The sequence below is a fragment of the Macrobrachium nipponense genome, chromosome 36 (assembly GCF_015104395.2).
Source record: "Macrobrachium nipponense isolate FS-2020 chromosome 36, ASM1510439v2, whole genome shotgun sequence".
Taxonomy (NCBI): domain Eukaryota; kingdom Metazoa; phylum Arthropoda; class Malacostraca; order Decapoda; family Palaemonidae; genus Macrobrachium; species Macrobrachium nipponense.
This window is the reverse complement of record NC_087220.1, coordinates 49,609,873-49,627,626: the sequence shown is the minus strand read 5'-3', so window position 1 is coordinate 49,627,626 and position 17,754 is coordinate 49,609,873. Positions and strand designations below refer to the sequence as shown.

Genomic DNA, 17,754 nt, shown 5'->3' with positions numbered 1-17,754 from the left:
GCTTCTTCGCTCTTACGCTTTCTTCGCTTCTCCGCTTTCTTCTTCTTTTGTTCTTCCGGCTTTCTTCCGCTTCTCCGTTTTGCTTCCTCCGTTTCTCGTTCTTCGTTCTCCGCTTTCTTCGCTTCTTCCGGCTTTCTTCCGCTTCTTCGTTTCTTCGCTTTCTTCCGCTTCTTCCGTTCTTCCGCTTCCTCCGCTTCTTGCGTTTCTTCCGCTTCTTCCGCTTACTTCCGCTTCTTCCGCTTCTTACGCTTCTCCGCTTCCCTAGTTCTTCCCGCTTTCTCGCTTCTTACGCTTCTCCGCTTCTTTGCTTCTTGCGCTTCCCGCTTCGTCGCTTCCCTCCGCTTCTCACGCTTCTTCCGCTTCTCCCCTTCTTCCTTTGCTTCTTTGCGCGTTCTTTCGCTTCTCCGCTTACTTCGCTTCTTCCGCTTCTTCCGCTTACTCCGCTTTCTCCGGCTTTTCGCTCCTTTGTTCTTCTTCTTCTGCTTCTCCGGCTTCTTCGCTTCTTCCGCTTTTCTTGCTTTCTTCCGCTTCTTCCGGCTTCTTCCGCTTCCTTTGCTTCTTCCGGCTTCTCCGCCTCTTCGCTTTTCCCGTTTCTTCCGATTTCGCTTTCTCCGCTTCTTTGCCTTCCCCCTTCCGCTTGCCTCCGTTCTTAGCCCTCCCTCCGCTTCTTCGCTTCCTCCGCCTCCGCTTCTCCGTTTCCTCCCCTTCTTTCTCCTTCTTTCGCTTCCCTTGCTTCTTCCGCTTCTCCGTTCTTCTGCCTTCTTCCGCTTCTTCCGCTTCTTCCGCTTCTTCGCTTTTCCTCCGCTTGCTTCCGCTTTCTTCCGGCTCTTTCCCGCTTTCTTCCGCTTCTCCGGCTTTCTCAAGCTTCCTCTTCTTATTCCGCTTCTCCAGCTTGCTCCGCTTCCTTCGTCTTCTCCGGCTTCGATTCCGCTTCCCTCCGATTCTTCCGCGTTTCTCCGCTTCTTCCGCTTCTTCCGCTTCTTCCGCTTCTCCGCTTCTTCTCCGGCTTCTTCGCTTCTTCCGCTTCTACCGCTTCTCCGCTTCGCTTATTCCTCGCCCTTCCGCTGCTCTGCCTTTTCCTTTCAGCTTTCTTCGTTTCTTTCCCGCTTTCTTCGCTTCTCCGCTTCCTTTCCGCTTCTTCCAGCTTCCTCCGCTTCTTCCGGCTTCTCCGCTTCTTCCGCTTCTACCGCCTCTTCCCGCTTCTCCGTTCTCCAGTTCTTTTTCCGCTTCTTCGCTTCTCCGCTTCCTCCGCTTCTTCGCTTCTACTCTTCTCCGCTTCTTCGCTTCTCCGCTTCTCCTCTTTCTTCGCTTCTCCGCTTCTTCGCTTCCCTCCAACTTCTTCGCTCTTTGCTTATTCGCCTTCTTTGCTTTCCGCGCTTCTTCGCTTCTTCGCTTCTTCGCTTCTCCGCTTCTCCGCTTCTCCGCTTCTCCGCTTTTTTCGTTTCCCTCCGTCTTCGCTTTCTTCCGATTCTTACGCTTCTTCCGCTTCTACCGCTTCTCAGCTTCTCCGCCTTCGTTCGCATTCTTCCGCTTCTTCCTTTTCGCTTCCTTCCCATCATTGTCCGCTTCTCCATTTCTCCCCTTCTTCGCTTCTTCTTGCTCCTCCGCTTCTCCGCTTCTCCCGTTCTTCATCTGCTTCTTTGTCGTTCTTCTTTGCTTCTTTTGGCTTCTTCGCTTCTTCGCGTTCTCCGCTTCTTCCGCTTCTTCGGCTTTCGTTCACTTTCTCAGCTTCTCCCACTTCGTCACTTCTTTGGCTTCTCCGCTTCTTCTCTTTCTCCGCTTCTCCGCTCTCGCTTCCGATTTCCGCTTCTTCGCTTCTCCACGCTTCTCCGCTTCTCCGCTTTCTTCGCATTACTCTGACTTCTCCGCTTCTTCGCTTCTCCGCCCCCTCACCCCCCTCCCGCTTCTCCGCTTGCTTTCCCGCTTCTTTGCTTCTTCGCTTCTTTGGGCTTCCTTCGCTTCTCCGCTTCCTCCGCTTCTTCAGTTCTCCGCGTTCTCCGACTTTCTTCGCTTCTTTGCTTCTCCGCTTCTTTGCTTCTTCGCTTCTGCGCTTCTGCGCTTCTTTGCTTCTTCGCTTCTCGCTTCTTTGTTGCTTCCTCCTTACTTTTGCATTCTCCGCTTCTTTGCTTCTTTGCTTTTCTCCGCTTTCTTCGCTTCTCGCTTGGAAAACTTCGGAGGTTTCTATTGCATGACATCCTACCACTCCCTCCTCTGGGTGACTGGACTTCATTAGTCCCAGTGGTATTAGGAAGTAAAAGCACCTCTGGCTGAAATGAGAAAGTTGGACAGCAAGGCAACATTTACTGCAAATTCCTTCGTGAGGGGTTATAGTGCAGTCAGGTGAGCCTCATTCGGTTGCAATGTAATGCCATACTGGCTTAAGGTTCTTTGGCACGGCGTACTTTCATTATTTTACTGTACCTCCGTCCATATTTCTCTTTCTTCCAGGCAATTACTTAAAGGTTGTTTTTTTTTACTTTTGCTCTTGCCAGTGTCCCTTCGGCCCCCTCACTACCAACTACGTTTCATTCTTACTATAGATCCGTTTTTTTTCACATTCTCTTTCCTCCATCTTACTGTCCACCCTCTTCCAGTTACACCTTGCCAGACCGTTTTTACTGTCAAGTTTTCCGTTTCAGCGCTGGAATGGCCTTAGGTTGCCCCAGTGTCTTGGCTTAATGCCAAAAATCTGTAAAATAAAAAAAAAATCAAATCATTTAACTGCAACATACTCGGAGCTTCTGCTGCTAAGCAAATCGATTGGCAGGACAAAAGCTGATCAGATCGCCTTGGTGGCGTGGTTCGGTATGGTGCTGGCGTGCCACACTCGGTGGCCGCGGGGTTCGATTCCCGGCCATCCCACTGAGGGTGAGAGATGTGTATTTCTTTGGTGATATAATGTTTCACTCTCGACCGGGTTGGTTCGGAAGTCAACGTAAAGCCGTTGGTTCCCGTTGCTGAAATAACCACTCGTTCCAATGCAACGTGAAAACATCATACAAAACAACCAAGACAAAGGGCGGGATCAGGGAATCAGTTGGTGAATGGGATGAAAGATCCTCTGGTGGTAAAAATGCAACTTTTGTGAAAAAAAAAATTGCCAAAAAAACCCCCAAAAAGGGGGGGGGAGACCCATCCCGGTTCGTCGATGGTCCCAAGGTCAATTGCTGCTAATATTAGGTCAAGCATAAAATTCATCTGCAAGGGCTTGGCTGTAATTGATGCTTGTTTTTGTTGTTGTTGTTGTAGCAAAGAGCACATTTCCTTCCTGTAGCACTGTATTTTCCCCACAAACCCCCCCGGAAAAGAAAACAAATGATAAAAGTCGCCCCAAAAATAAATAAAAACCCCAAACATGAACTTTTTGGTCCGACACAGGGGACTCGAAGAAAAAACTGAAAAAACGGTTTACTCCGATTCAACCTCCCTACCTTGACACGTTTAATTTGTTACGGGACAGGAAAAATTGGACCATTGGCTCCTGGTGAACGGACAATGACTCTCATTATGAATGGTTTACCGTGAACTGTTGAGATTTGTTTTTTTAGATTCCTCGTCTGAAACTTTTGTTTCGGGTATGAACTTGCTATTCTGTGAAGTTGTTTAATATGTTAGTGGTTTTTTTATTGAACTGGGTTTGTTATGCTTTCAAGTTTTTTACGCTTCTGTGCGTGGTTATAGATAATAAAACGTGCTTAATATATATAATATATATTGTATACTTATTAATGATATATATATAATATATTATATATATACCTAATTAATAGAGAGAGAGATGGAGGATAGAGAGGAGAAGTCAGAGGAGAGAGGTGCGAGAGAGAGAGAGCAGGAGCGAAAGAATAAAATAATATATAATAATATACAGATATATAATATATAATATATATAAAAAATATAATATTATTATATATATAGAGAGAGAGAGAGAGAGAGGAGAGAAGACGGAGAACGAGGAGATGAGAAGAGAGAGAGAGAGAGGAACCTTTATCACTTACCAGGAACCTTAACAGACCTTACATCTTGTTTCGGGTTGGCCCCATAGGGTCCCTCAGTGGTGAGGATAACCTCTAATGTCTACCAGCGAGGTGCTGTGACATCTTCCGGTATATTTTTGCATCTCCAATCTTGGGATGGTACTCGGGAGTGCAGTTGTAGATATTGGATCGAGCTAACTTCTTAAAACACATCTTACGCTCACTCCCATGTAATATTCCTCAGATTGAGCTGGCAACGCACTTGAAATAGGACGCTGCAGTATCGATGCTGGGGTGTGTTTTAGTGGATTAATTGTCCTGTGGTGCTTTCCTTATTTTTCCTTTTGGTGGTAATTTTTGGGCACTATTAATCTACCTCTGCTTGCTCGTTCTGCTGATTTTTAGTTCCATGATATTTTCTGCTATTCCTTTCTATCTGTTTCCAGCCTATGAATTATCATGTAGCGTTCCTCTTTCTCCTTTGCCAGACTATATAATTTTAAGAATTGTCAGTTGTCCCTTCCCAGTTAGTCTAGGGTCCTTCAAACTTCTGTCTATTCTAGCTGTTAAAAGTTACCTTCGTTACACTCTCTATTTGTGCAATATCCTTGTTTTGTCATAGTGGGGGGTTGGGTTGCCTAATCACTATTGCAACTATTGCAAGTAGGACTACGAACAATAGTTGTTTTATCAAAGCATAATCATTGTTGTTCAGCTTTTCTTGTTTTGGAAGTGGCCGTCAAAACATTCCCATTTTGTTTCTTTAAATTTTCGCCAACAGAGTTGCTATTTGATCAAATTGCATAACATGTTCCTATTCACATCATCACCCAAGGTCTTTAAACTGCTTCCTTTATTTCGTGCATGGTCTCATTATTAGGGTCCCTTATATGCAATATAGCTTTCTTTCTCTGTCCCCTCCAAAATTTATTTATTGGATTCAAATTTATCAGGAGTTAAAAATACCATCCTATTTATATCTGCCCAATCAAATATACTTTGTTAAGGTCTCTTTGGTAGAAGTGCGTTCCTATCATTTCATCCCAACAAGTTAATTTCTCTACTTATTCTTGTGTCATCTGCGAAATACTACTCACTACGAATCCGTTAAAAACATTATTGTTCTAGTTTTCAATCATAACATAAACAAACCAGTAATGGCAGCTAACACCTCGTACCATTGCAGGCCAACCATGGATATTACCTTGGCTTTCATCCGATTTCTCGTCGTTTTGCAATAACTATACTGTTTTCTCGTTGTGTAAAAATTTCTTTTAAACATCTTCCTAACTTTATCCTCCGATATTGTTGTTTTTCTAATTTTCTTCGCTAATAATAATTTATGGTCTACTTTATCCAAAATCTTTTGCCAAAGTCCTAAAAAATAAACCATCATTTGTTTCATTTCCGCTTTTCATATTTTTGAAATATGTTTTTCACCTGGGGGTGGAAAACTAACCGTTGGGTTTGTGGTACTTTTTCCGGGTACGAAAACCATAGTTGTGCCTTTATTAAAACAAATTAGTTTTTGTTTTGAAAATGTTTGTAAAATAATTTTTATTTTTCTTCATTGTACCCTTTCATAACACTTTCGTTAATATGTGATGTTAGAATCTAACAAGGCCTATAATTTACTTGCCTCTAGTTCCTTGAATCCCTGTTTTGAAAGTAGGGGTAAGGGGTAAATACCCGACTAATTTGTGCTCATTCATATATCTTGCCTGTATTCGAACACTTTGTTTGTTTTAATTAATAGGTTGCAAGTGGCTTTGCGATTAAGAATGAACTACTTTTTGTTTCGAACCAAAAATAAAAGCAGGGCAATTCCAATCAGGACCCTGCAGCAGCTCCATTTTTGTTAATTTCATTAATAGCCTCTGAGAGAGAGAGATTACCAATTAATCAAAATATATTAAATATTTTTGTTTACTTGAGTTTGTTAAATTTTTTTTTTTTTACGTTCTGTGCATTAAAATAGATGTGAGGTAATCTTAATTAAAGGGGCATCACTCCTGACAATTTTCCAATCTAAGTATTTCCCTTTGGATTTTTCTTGGGATTCCATTTGGGGTGAAAGGAAACGGCCACAAGTTATCCACTCTTAATTTCTTTACCTTAAAAAAATATAAAACAAAATATCAATTTCTATTATTGTTATATACTGGTGGAAGTTAAATGAAAACCTCTTCCGAAAAATTTTAAATACAAAATTTATTTCTAAAGTTCGAAATTCACAACCTCAGGGAAAGTTGTTATTACTTGGAAAACAAAAAGTTTTAATTAGTTCTTGAATTAATTATTAAGCAAAAGGCAAAATCAAAGTTTATCAAAAAAAGAAAATTAAATTAAATTAAAAATCATAAAGCAATAATTAAAATTTGAAATGAAAATTTAATTAAACAATACAAATTAAATTTGCAAGTGTTAGATTCAAACAATTACACAATAGGAATATTATCCAAAACCAAATTAAACCAAAATAAAGGACAATGCAAAATAACATAATGCATTAAATGAATGAAAAACAATTAAAAGCATTGACAGTACAAGAAACCATTAAGCATATGAAAATGAAAACATGTCAAAAAGAACAAAAGCTTTGATTGATGGTTTGTCATCAGCTGTATATAAAATGACAAGGGGATTGTGATCAGAAAACAACACTAAAAACTTCTTCATTTCCCTAGGTCTGGTTCACGTACACTTCAAACTTTTTGAATGCAATCGTGATTAAGGCTAGTAGTTTGCCTTTTTCCAATAGTTGCATAGTTTTTTCTGATGCTTTTTGTTTTCAGTTTCGAAGACGAAAACGAAAAACAAAACAGGGTGTTCTAGAAGGTTATTTCATCTTCTTGGAAAGTAGAAACAGCTCCAATTCCACAAGTCAGACGGCATCAACTTGTAATCACCAAATTTGCTTATTCAAAGGCTTGGAGATTGAAAGCACTGGTCTTGAAGTTAAAATGGCTTTTACCTTCTCAAAGGATTCTTGACATTCTGGAAGTCCAAACAAAAGAAACCCAACAAAAAAAACACTTAGCTTTTGGGCGACTAGTTAAGTCTGTCAAAGGGAGCTACTACGCTGAGAAAATTGGACAGAAAGGAAACGACGATAGAATCCTAGCCATGCCCAAAAATCTTTGTTGTAGCTGGCTTCCTAGTAGTAGGGGGGGGGGGGGGGGGGGGTTAAACTTACTGATACCTTCTACTTTAGCATTCACTGGAGTGAGAAGGCCCTTTTCCAAACTTCCAAAAAGAACCCAAGGTACTGAAACAGTCGCCTTCCCCAAACTCACTCCTGCTCTAGGTGGACGTTTAGGTATCCTGCCTCTTGCAGTTTCTTGAAAAAAACTTTCTTCACGGCATCTGCAGATGCTCTTCCCACGTTGATTAGGAGTAAATGACTATGTCATCAAGTGATACACCTACCTTCCTTCCATAAGATCCTAGCAGTTGATCCATCACTCGCTGAAATGGGGTGGCTGGTTCAGTTCATCAGACCAAATGGCAGTACAGTATTACTGTACAATCCAAAAGGAGTAATAAAAAGCTAGCCAGGTAACTTCGCCATTTTCCATCTAAGGGTATCTGATAATATTTTTTTTTTTTTTTTTTTTTTTTTCCCATTCAATAAGTTCATACTTGGAAACCAAACCTTGGCTTGCCCAATATTATCAAGTAAATCGCTCTATTAAGAAGAGGCAAGGAAAATTAAATGTCAGCCATACTAATGGAATTCAGTTTCCATAATCAGAACACATCCTAAAGGAGCCATCAGGTTTCTTCACTAACACACATGGAGAACTGAAGTGACTTGAACTGGGTTCTGCTAATCCATGTTGCAGCAAATACTCAACTTCTTTCGTCAGAACATCTCTATGATAAGGTGATAAGCGATAAGCTCTTTGCTTGAATGATTTTCCATCTTCTTGGATCTTGATTTCATGTTTGGTTAGATTAGTACGTCTGGGTACATCTGCAAAAAACTCTCGTGAAGCTTCTAATCACTTCACTTAATTCCTTACCTTGTTCAACATTAAGATGTTTTCAGTTTATCTCCAAATTTTCCAAAATTGAAGAATTATTCATCTTGCTTTCAGCTCCCAATTCATAGCGTCATCGTCTTCTGTAGACGAAGTTGTCTGTATTATTGACACAGTTTCATTCTAGTTTTCTGAGAAATAAGGTTCAAGAGGTTCACATGTATCTTCCTCTGTCGTTTTCTTCTTTCTAGTGTTTCAATCACATAAGTTCTATCACTTAACTTCTCAATTATCCTGTAGGGACCTTGAAATTTATTGGTAAGGGGAAATCTCTTTGACTGGCGGAAGCACTAACACTTGTTGACCAACACTAAAACTTCTTAGCTTAGTCTTCCTATCATAGTTCCTTTTCATTTTCTCTTGACTTATTTTCAGATTTTCTAAAGAGAATCTTCTAATCTCTTCCAACCTTTTCCTTAAGTTCTTCACATACTCTCCTTGGATTTCCTCTTGATTTCCTACCCAATTTTCTGCAAGAATCTTCAAAGGTCCTCTCACTTCTCTTCCAAAAAATCATCTCATGGGCAGGTGAACATCCCCATGCTTTCTTTGATAAGCATTCCTAAACTTCAAATAATTTATATAGAAAACCAACATTCCATTCTCTTCCTGACTCAGAACAAATACTTTGTCAGCATACTTTTCAATGTCTGGTGGAACCTTTCCAGGGCTCCTTGAGTTTGGGATGATATAAGCAGTTGATAACTGTTGTTTCACCCCTAATAAGTTCATCACATCCTGGAACAAATTGGAAGTGAAAGTTCGTTCCTCTATCACTTTGTACATTTCTGGTATACCAAACTTGAGAAAACTCCACTAGTTTCTCAGCAACTATCTTGGCAGATTAGTTTTCTCAACAGGGATCGATCAGGATATCTGGTAACAAGACACATTAATGTCAACAGATATTCATTTCCTTTCTTCATCTCGGAAGCGGTCCAACCATATCATAACCACCTTGTTAAAGGGTTTCCTCCTCTAACTCCTATAGGTTGTAGGAGGGCTTTCTGAATGGTTTCATTAGGTTTTCCAGCTATCTGGCAGGTATGACACTCTCGAAAGAACCTGCTAACATCTTTATGAAGTCCAGCCCAGAAAAAATATCTCATGATCTCCTCCACAGTCTTCCTGATTCCCATATGTCCAGATTCATGAGCTACTGCTACCACTTGCTTTCTCAATGGACATGGAATCAAAATCTGATGATATTCGCCCCATTCAGCATTCCAGGTATATCTGAAGGTCTACTTCCTCATCAGCAAATTCTTCAGTAACTCAGATAATCGAAGGTAGGATTTGTTGCATCCCTCTTCCTGATCAACCTGAAGAATCACTAACATGCCCTCTTCGCAATCCATTAGCTTCTCTCTTGTTACCTGTCCAACTTCAATGGTTGAACTATCAATATCTGCAACCTCAGCTACTGTAGTTTCACTACTATTTTCAGGAACACTCTGACTACTCGGAGTCTCTTCAGAACAAACAGATTCTTCATTTTCTTGGGAAATCCTTTCTCGGTCAGCTCCGGGAGGCATCACTCCCCTGGAACATTCGTTCTAAGAGTTCAAAGATCCTTCACTTGATCCATCTTGGCGTGCAAATCCTCAGTTTCTTCACCAACAGTCGTAATTCTCCTCATACTTCTGGTAGTTACACAACTAGGGAACAGGTGGGGGTTATTCTTCTCCAACTCTACCATAGGACTAATCCTCAACTGCAGGACAAGGAACAAATGGAACACCACCAACTTCATTACCCAACAGAACATGTACACCTTCCACAGCCAGAGTGAGTCCTTTACAGCAAAATCAACACTCCCTGTCACCAATCATAGGACAGGTGTAAGCGCATATAGGAGTTACTTCCTCTCTCCTATACCCTTCAAAATAACCGCAATCTCCAGTGAGATTCTTTCCAACATTGGGTGAGCACCACGTAACACCACATATGGTTGCTCCCTGTTATCACGTAAAATCTTGACTGGTACCTGCACACTCTCTTCCTGAGTTGCCAGTGTACCCTCATAGATATATGGCTTAAAGGCCTCCAAACTGCTCAGCCACTCACTGCTTGAAGTTACATTTCCACTGGTAGCTAAACACTCAGCTTGTTTAGTTTCAGTCTTCCCTGTAGTCGATTCTTCCCCACATTGTTCTTACAGTCTGTTTGACTGGTCACCTCTTACTGTTTGACCAACAGCTTGGCGGTACTACTGATAATTCCAATAACACTCCTGACTGAAGTGTCCTGCTCTTCCACACTTAAAGCAGATTACATTAGGCTTTTGCAACTGTCTTGCAAAATTAGATGAGGATTTCACATTAGCTTGCTGAGGAGTATTATTATTTGTAGGTTTCCCATTTATAAAATTGTTCCTGAAACCTGGATGAGACTTAAAACCTGGGCGTGGTTGATTCTGGTACTTGACATTATAATTACGCCTGCTACTAATTATAATGTAGTCTTCACTCAGTGTAGCAGCTTTGTCAAGTTTTTTAACCTCTCTCTCTCTCAAATAGGCTCTTATATGTTCAGGAATGCCTTTAAAATATTGCTCTACAACAACTAACTCTTCTAACTCTTCAAAAGTTGTAACTTAAGCTGCCTCCAACCATCTTTTAAAACACCTTCTCACTATATAAGCGTAATCCAAGAAAGTTACTTTTTCATCCTTTCTTAAATTTCTGAATCTTTCATTGTAGTACTCTGGGGTCAACTGGTATACTTGTAGCACATTATGTTTGAGCACCTTGTAGTCTTTACACTGATTAGCTGTTAAGGCTAAATAAGCACTTCTCCCTTTACCAATCAAGACACTTTGTAGCAAAACTGACCATTTATCTTCTGGTCATCCCATACCTGAAGCCATTTCTCAAAGTAATCAAAGAACTCATCTGGAGCCTCTTCAGTAAACTTAGGGATTAACTTCTGCACTCTTACTACATCAAATGCTGGGTCTTGATTACCATGGTTAGGGTTAGACGGTGTTACAGGTAATGTGGATCTAGCTCTTATCAATTCCATCTCCCTTGCATGTCTTGCAATTTCTCTTTCCTCTTTTATCCTTTGCCTTTCATCTTCTGCTGCTTTTTCTTCTTCTCTTTCTCTTCTTTCTTGTTTTTCCCTGTCTACTCTGTCTTTTTCAGCTTGCATTCTCTCTCTTTCAGCCTGCATTTTCAGCTTAATCAAATTTTCTTCTGCTTCTATGCGTCTGAGTTCCAATTCTGCGTCACTTTTCTCTTTCTTTTCTACCTGCTTATTTATAAGATCAGCCTGTGCTACATTCAACAACTCTTGAGCTAGTTCTAACTCATCATCATCAGTTATTCTACCAGAGTCTATCAATGCTTGCATGGCCATGTATTTGATTTCTGCTTTTACCATGTGTCACTTTGTTGTGATATTTTATTCTTAGTTATTTTATTATTCTTGTTTTTGTTATGTATATGAATTTTATTATTATCCATTTAGTTTGTTTTCCTCCTCCCCGGTGGTTTGTCTGTTTGGTAATTGCCACTAATGACCATTCTGTCTTTTCATATATTTGTGAGTGAGTGGTGCTGTCACCGTGGCTGTGTCGGAGATTTTTTCGACTGAAGGAGTCAGTTGATCTGTATAATTATTGTTTGAAACTGTTAATTACTGTTTGGGTTTAATTGGACAGTTTATGTATAAAGGTATTTTCTGTTGTTGTGGGTATTAGGAAAGAGGTGTAAATGACCGTTTATGACTAGTTGAGTTTGTATATTACTTGTTGTTGATTGTCAATGATTATTTAAGATGTTCCTCTTGGAGAGTGGGGAGTATGTGTGGTTAGTTGAAGTCAAGCCCTGTAGGACATTATTACCTCTCCACCAAAGGATCGTTGTGTGTCTGTATCGATTATATATATATCGTTTTTTTAAGTAAAGAAGAAAAAACCAAGTCTGTGTTTCTTTACTGCCACAAGCTATCTAGGCAGTATGGAGAGTAACTTCGACTTGAAACTGATCCCTGAGTAATGATGGCAGAAACGCACAATCTGTTATGGAGTGGCTGGAGAAGTTGGAGCTGGTTTGCAAGCTTCGGAAAGTTGATGATGTGGCCAGTGTGATCCCTCTGCGGCTTACAGGTGGTGCCTTTGCAGTGTATTTACAGTTACCCACAGCAGATAGGAAGAAGGTTGACAAGTGAAAGAAAGCATTGTTGGCTGCATTTGCTGTTGATCCCTATGTAGCCTATGAAACAGTTTTGTCAGTAGGAAGTTGCACAGTGGAGAGGCACCGGATGTCTACTTAGCTGAGCTACGTCGACTCAGATCCTGTTTGGAGGAATTTCTGAAAAAGCTCTTGCATGTGCTTTTGTAGCTGGACTTCCAGAGAGAGTTCATCAGCTGTTGAGAGCCGGTCTCGCATGGAGGCCCTCGATCTGGAACAGATTTTGGCTCGGGCACGGGCGGTTCTGAAAGATGACCTTCCTTCTGTTTCAGTGGAAACATGTTTTGGCGCCACGGAAGCTTGGGTTCTGTGCCAGTAGAAACAAACAGTTCAAAAGAAATGTCATGTATGCCTTGGACCCAAATCACTTTGCCAGGGATTGTCTTGCTCGCAACCGAGTAAATGGTCGATTTCGGAGAAGGGTAAAGTGCTATCGGTGTGGTGGAATGGGGCACATTGCGTCAGCTTGTCCGGGCGGAAACGAGCAAGGAGAGGAGGCATCAGCGCCAGCCTCCTCTCCCCAAACCCACTGAGTAAGGTGCTGCCAAGTACTGTTTTGAGTTGTAGAGGGTCTTCAGTGTTGCGTGTTAGTAGACACTGGGTGTTCTCAAAGCATCGTTCATGTCTCATGCTGTAAGGCATGGAACAAGTGCGCAGTTAGCATGATAACTGTGAGTGGGCAAGAAGAGTGTGTGAAGGAATGGGCGTCGTGCACTTGCAGCTCAGTAATGGAGCTACTGCCAGCATTTCTGTATGTGTAACTACTCTAATGCCCCTCGGTTTTGAAATTTTCTTCTCGGCATGGATGGTGTGAGGGCTCTAGGAGGAGTCACTGTCGATACCCAGTGGTGTGTACGTTTTGGAATGGAAGACACTCTTTTTCTGCAGTGCTGATGTGAAGGTGGGAGTGGATGAGCGTGGATTTTAGTGCAATTCATGATCCTGTGATTAAATGTTGGACAGCTACATGGAAATGGTCTGAGGGCAAGGAGCCTGGCGTCCTGGAGAATGGAGTAAAGGCATATCCTTGTACCTCAGGAGCAAAGGACCTGTATGAATCAGAGCTACAAAGATGGGTGAATGATGGCTGGCTGCTTCCTTATGATGAGAATAAATATGGACAGCTAAGGGGCTTATTCCCCTCATGGCTGTTGTACAGCAAAATAAAAAGAAGGTGCGACCTGTACTGGACTTCAGAGAACTGAATACGTACATTGATGCATTTACAGCAGACTCGGATGTGTGCTCAGACAAACTACGTGAGTGGCGCAGGCAAGGAGTGAATGCATCTGTAGTTAGACTTGGCTAAAGCTTGACCTGCAAATAAGAATCCATCAGTCTCTGTGGCCATACCAGACTGGTATATTTCAAAGGCCAGAGGGTATTGCCTGACTCGACTGGGGTTTGCTTGAATATTGCTCCAATGGTAATGAAATCTGTTTTAAACGTGTTCTCCTTCAGGACCCAATTGTAAGAAAAGGAACATCAGCTTATATTGATGACATCTTTGTAAATGAAGATATTTGTTAAGGCCAGCCGTGTAGAGGAGCATCTTAGAAATTTGGGCTAGTAAGTAAGCCACACCAAAGACTTGCTGAAGGGGCTCGAGCATTGGGCTGCCAGAGTTTGGGGGGAGCAGGGGTGGGAGTCTTTTTTGGAAAAGGGACAATGAACCTGGGCGATGCACCAAGACAATTGACTCGGCGAGCAGTGTTCTCATATTGTGGAAAAACTGTTAGGCCATTACCTGTTTGTGGATGGCTGCGAGTGGCGGTATTAGCATTCATCAAGAGAAGGAGTCAATAAAGTCACTGAGGATGGGACGGACGTCATTAATGATGATTACATCAAAAGTGTTTGCAGGAACTTCTGGAGAAGGTTAAGAAGGATGACCCTGTGAGAGGACAGTGGAATGTCACCGGTGACAAATTTCAAGATCTGGGTGGATGCTAGTTCTCTTGCGCTTGGTGTTGCAGTGGAAGTAAATGGTTCCATTTGTGGAAGATGCCAGCTGGCTGTGGAAAGGACGACTCTTGCCACATCAATATGGCTGAGCTAGATGCAGTCTATTAAAGGATGAAAGAATCTTGCACTGGCTTGGAAGATACAAAAGGGGTGGAATTAATGACTGACTCATCTACTGTGCATAGATGGATTTCAGATGGACTTTTAGGAAAAAGCAGATTGAAGACTAGGCCGCAAGTGAGATGCTCATCATGAAGAAGACTAGGAATAGTCTTGTCACTGATAGAAGAGTGTGACCTCCAGCTGTCTATTACACTTGTGTCTTCTGCCAATAATAAAGCTGACGTTGACACGTGTACCTCAGCGCTGGCTGAGGGACCTTGGTTCATGTCACCAAGATGCAAAACTTGTGTGTGCTTCAGTTGTCCCTGCCATTAGTGATGAAATTAAGGAGATCCATCATGCTGCTGTCACCCGGGTGTGAGAAGAACTCTCTATTTTGTGAAGAAAGTCCATCCAGGAGTTACCAGGCGCAAGTACAGGCTGTTGTCAAATGCTGTGAGGCATGCCAGTCAATAGACCCGGCCCCAGTGAAGTGGCAGAAGGGTAGTCTGGAAGTGGATAGAGTGTGGCAGAGAGTTGGCATGGATATTACTCACTATGATGGACGGCCGTATCTTACTCTCATTGATTGTGGACCATCTCGATTTGCCATCTGGCGTCGGCTCCATTTTCAGACCAGTGAGAGCATCATCGGGCAACTTGAGACAGTGTTCTATGAACGAGGAGCGCCGGAGGAACTGTTAACTGACAATGACCCTGCTTTTCGCAGCAAACTATTTGCTGACTTTGCAAAAAAATGGTGCGTGCATCTTAATTTTTAGATGTGCTTATGTTCCATCAGGAAATGGTATAGCTGAGAGATGCCATTCAAACTGTTAAAGTCATTGCTGCAAGGAAAGGCTGCAGCATTGCAGAGGCTGTATATCTGTATAATTTGATGCCCTCGTGATGACTGCGACTCAACGACTGCCCCTGTCAGTATGCTGTATTCTTACCCTGTGAGGGTCCGAGGAGTGGATCCATGCTCAATGAACAAAGTGGCAGTGAGTGGCCCCTACAAAGCAGGTGATCGATGTGTGGGTAAAACCATCCAACATGCGATTGCAATATGCAATTTGAAAGAGGCAAGATTACGAGAGTTTTGTCAGAACAAGCTGTTGAAGTCAATGGAGTTCCACGCCATGTTAGAGATCTTCGTTCGTGTTCTTCACAAGGATTGATATTGAGTGAGGAAACTACTGATGCTGAGGATGAGGAGCTTCTTATACAGCTTCCTGTTCATGAAGATGAGGGGGAAGAGGAAGATTCAGCACTGTTGCTGAGTGCAACGCGATTCCAAGACATTCAACAAGAGTTGAAGAGCTAGAGTTTGTAATATATGTGAATGTAATTCAGGGTAGTGTATAATTATTGTTTGAAACTGTTAATTACTGTTTGGGTTTAATTGGACAGTTTATGTATAAAGGTATTTCTGTTGTTGTGGGTTATTAAGGAAGAGGTGTAAATGACCGTTTATGACTAGTTGAGTTTGTATATTACTTGTTGTTGATTGTCAATGATTATTTAAGATGTTCTCTTGGAGAGTGGGGAGTATGTGTGGTTAGTTGAAGTCAAGCCCTGTAGGACATTATTACCTCTCCACCAAAGGATCGTTGTGTGTCTGTATCGATTATATATATATCGTTTTTTAAGTAAAGAAGAAAAAACCAAGTCTGTGTTTCTTTACTGCCACATGATCTCTGAGCCTTATTACTCCTGGTGACTGCTGGATTTGATACATAACGCCTGCTTGGACGTACTTTCACTCTTGAAGGATTACTCTTCATCCTGCTTCACCCTCGGCTCAGTAAATGTCGAGGGGCTCTCGCTTTGCCAAGGTATAGGTGACTGATATTTGTTGGGATATCCAAGCGATCTTTGACTTGTTTCTTTTGGACGTCCCGGGTTTCCTGGAGGATCATCCTCGTGGACGTAGGATCGCTGCTTTATGGGCCCGGTCGAGTACCATATGTACATTCATCACTTCGCCCCTTCAGTTTTGTCTCTGGACGCAGAGACATATAAATATTTATAAAAGATCACGGTTATAACTCCAATGTTACGGAGGACAGAAACTCATATGTAATTAAGGAGATCACGGCAATAGCTCCAGTGTTTCAGAGGAGGGAAACCACCGTTAGGTTATTTAGCTTGTGATTATTAGGTTATTCTTACTTTCCGAATACCTTCTCCTGTCTGAACCCCCTTCTTCTTTTGGATGTATCTTTGCCTTACTATCTTCAATGGGTAAGTGCGTTGTTTTATAAGTATTTCAGGGTGATTGATTTTCATTAATATATGTACTGTGAGTTCAGGAATAACTTCTGTCTTTATGTTTTGTATTAAATTAAGTGTTTTTTGTGGTGTTTCGTTTTTCCCCATGAATTAATTTTTGCACTCTTGATATTATTTGAGAGCTATTCCACTGATTGCGGACTTAGCTTCTTGTTGTGAACAGAATTTAGTAAGAAAGTTATTTAATTTTTAGTAGCGGAGGAAAAGGACCGTTACAAATTGGCGACCGTTTGAACAGGATTTTACGTTCCTGTCTGTTCATTCAGTGCAAAATTAATTCTGGGGGCATGGTTTTCTTTGAACAACATTTTTACACCTCCTCGTGTTGAGTTTGTTGGAGTTTGTTTATATTTAGTTAGTTTGTTTTAAAAACAATGTCGACAGTTAATGTGTTAGATCTCCTGTCTGGAGAGGGGTGGCAAGCAAGGCTTGCGGAGCTTGATAGAAGTGAATTGGAGCAGGTAGCTCAACATTTATGCAGGGGTCACACATTCACGTATCACGACGGCGTATGCCCACGTATGTGGATCGTGGGCATCATCGCGGTGAAATGACCTTGAATAGCTGGTAAACAGGACATGGGCTTATGCTGGGGTCACACATTCACGTATCACGACGGCGTATGCCCACGTATGTGGATCTTGGGCATCATCGCGTGAAATGACCTTGAACAGCTGGTAAACAGGACACAGGCTACCGGACGTAAAGCCAGCGACGTAAAATTGCGCCGCAAATGTACGCGCAAAGAAAGAAGGTCGGACGTCTACCTGGAACTTACGCCGATCAACTTCACGTCAAGACCACGCCCACCGTTGTGGGGCTGTGCTGTTGCCAGGGGTATGAGCACATTACTACAGTTTTTAATTTTTTTTAATTTTTATTCTGTTTGAATCCGCGAAAGACATCTACAACACAGCGAATATTACAGTTGAAAATTATGCACACAAAATCGAGATTTATTATCATTGAGAGAGAGAGAGAGAGAGAGAGAGAGAGAGAGAGAGAGAGAGAGAGAGAGAGAGAGAGAGAGAGAGAGATTTACCAAGATATATACTTTCTAATTGTACAACAAAACATTTCAGTAGACGTAATTAGAATAATGGTGTAAATGAGCACATCACTGATTATATATTAACCCCATTTCTGAATGATATTTATAGCAATAACCAAGTAACC

The 17,754-nt window shown here is 41.7% G+C and overlaps 1 pseudogene; it reads right to left on the bottom strand.

Moving 5' to 3' along the window:
- Positions 1-435: 435 nt before the first annotated feature.
- Positions 436-11,404, bottom strand: LOC135203438 (octapeptide-repeat protein T2-like; annotated as a pseudogene).
- Between the last annotated feature and the right edge of the window lie 6,350 nt (positions 11,405-17,754).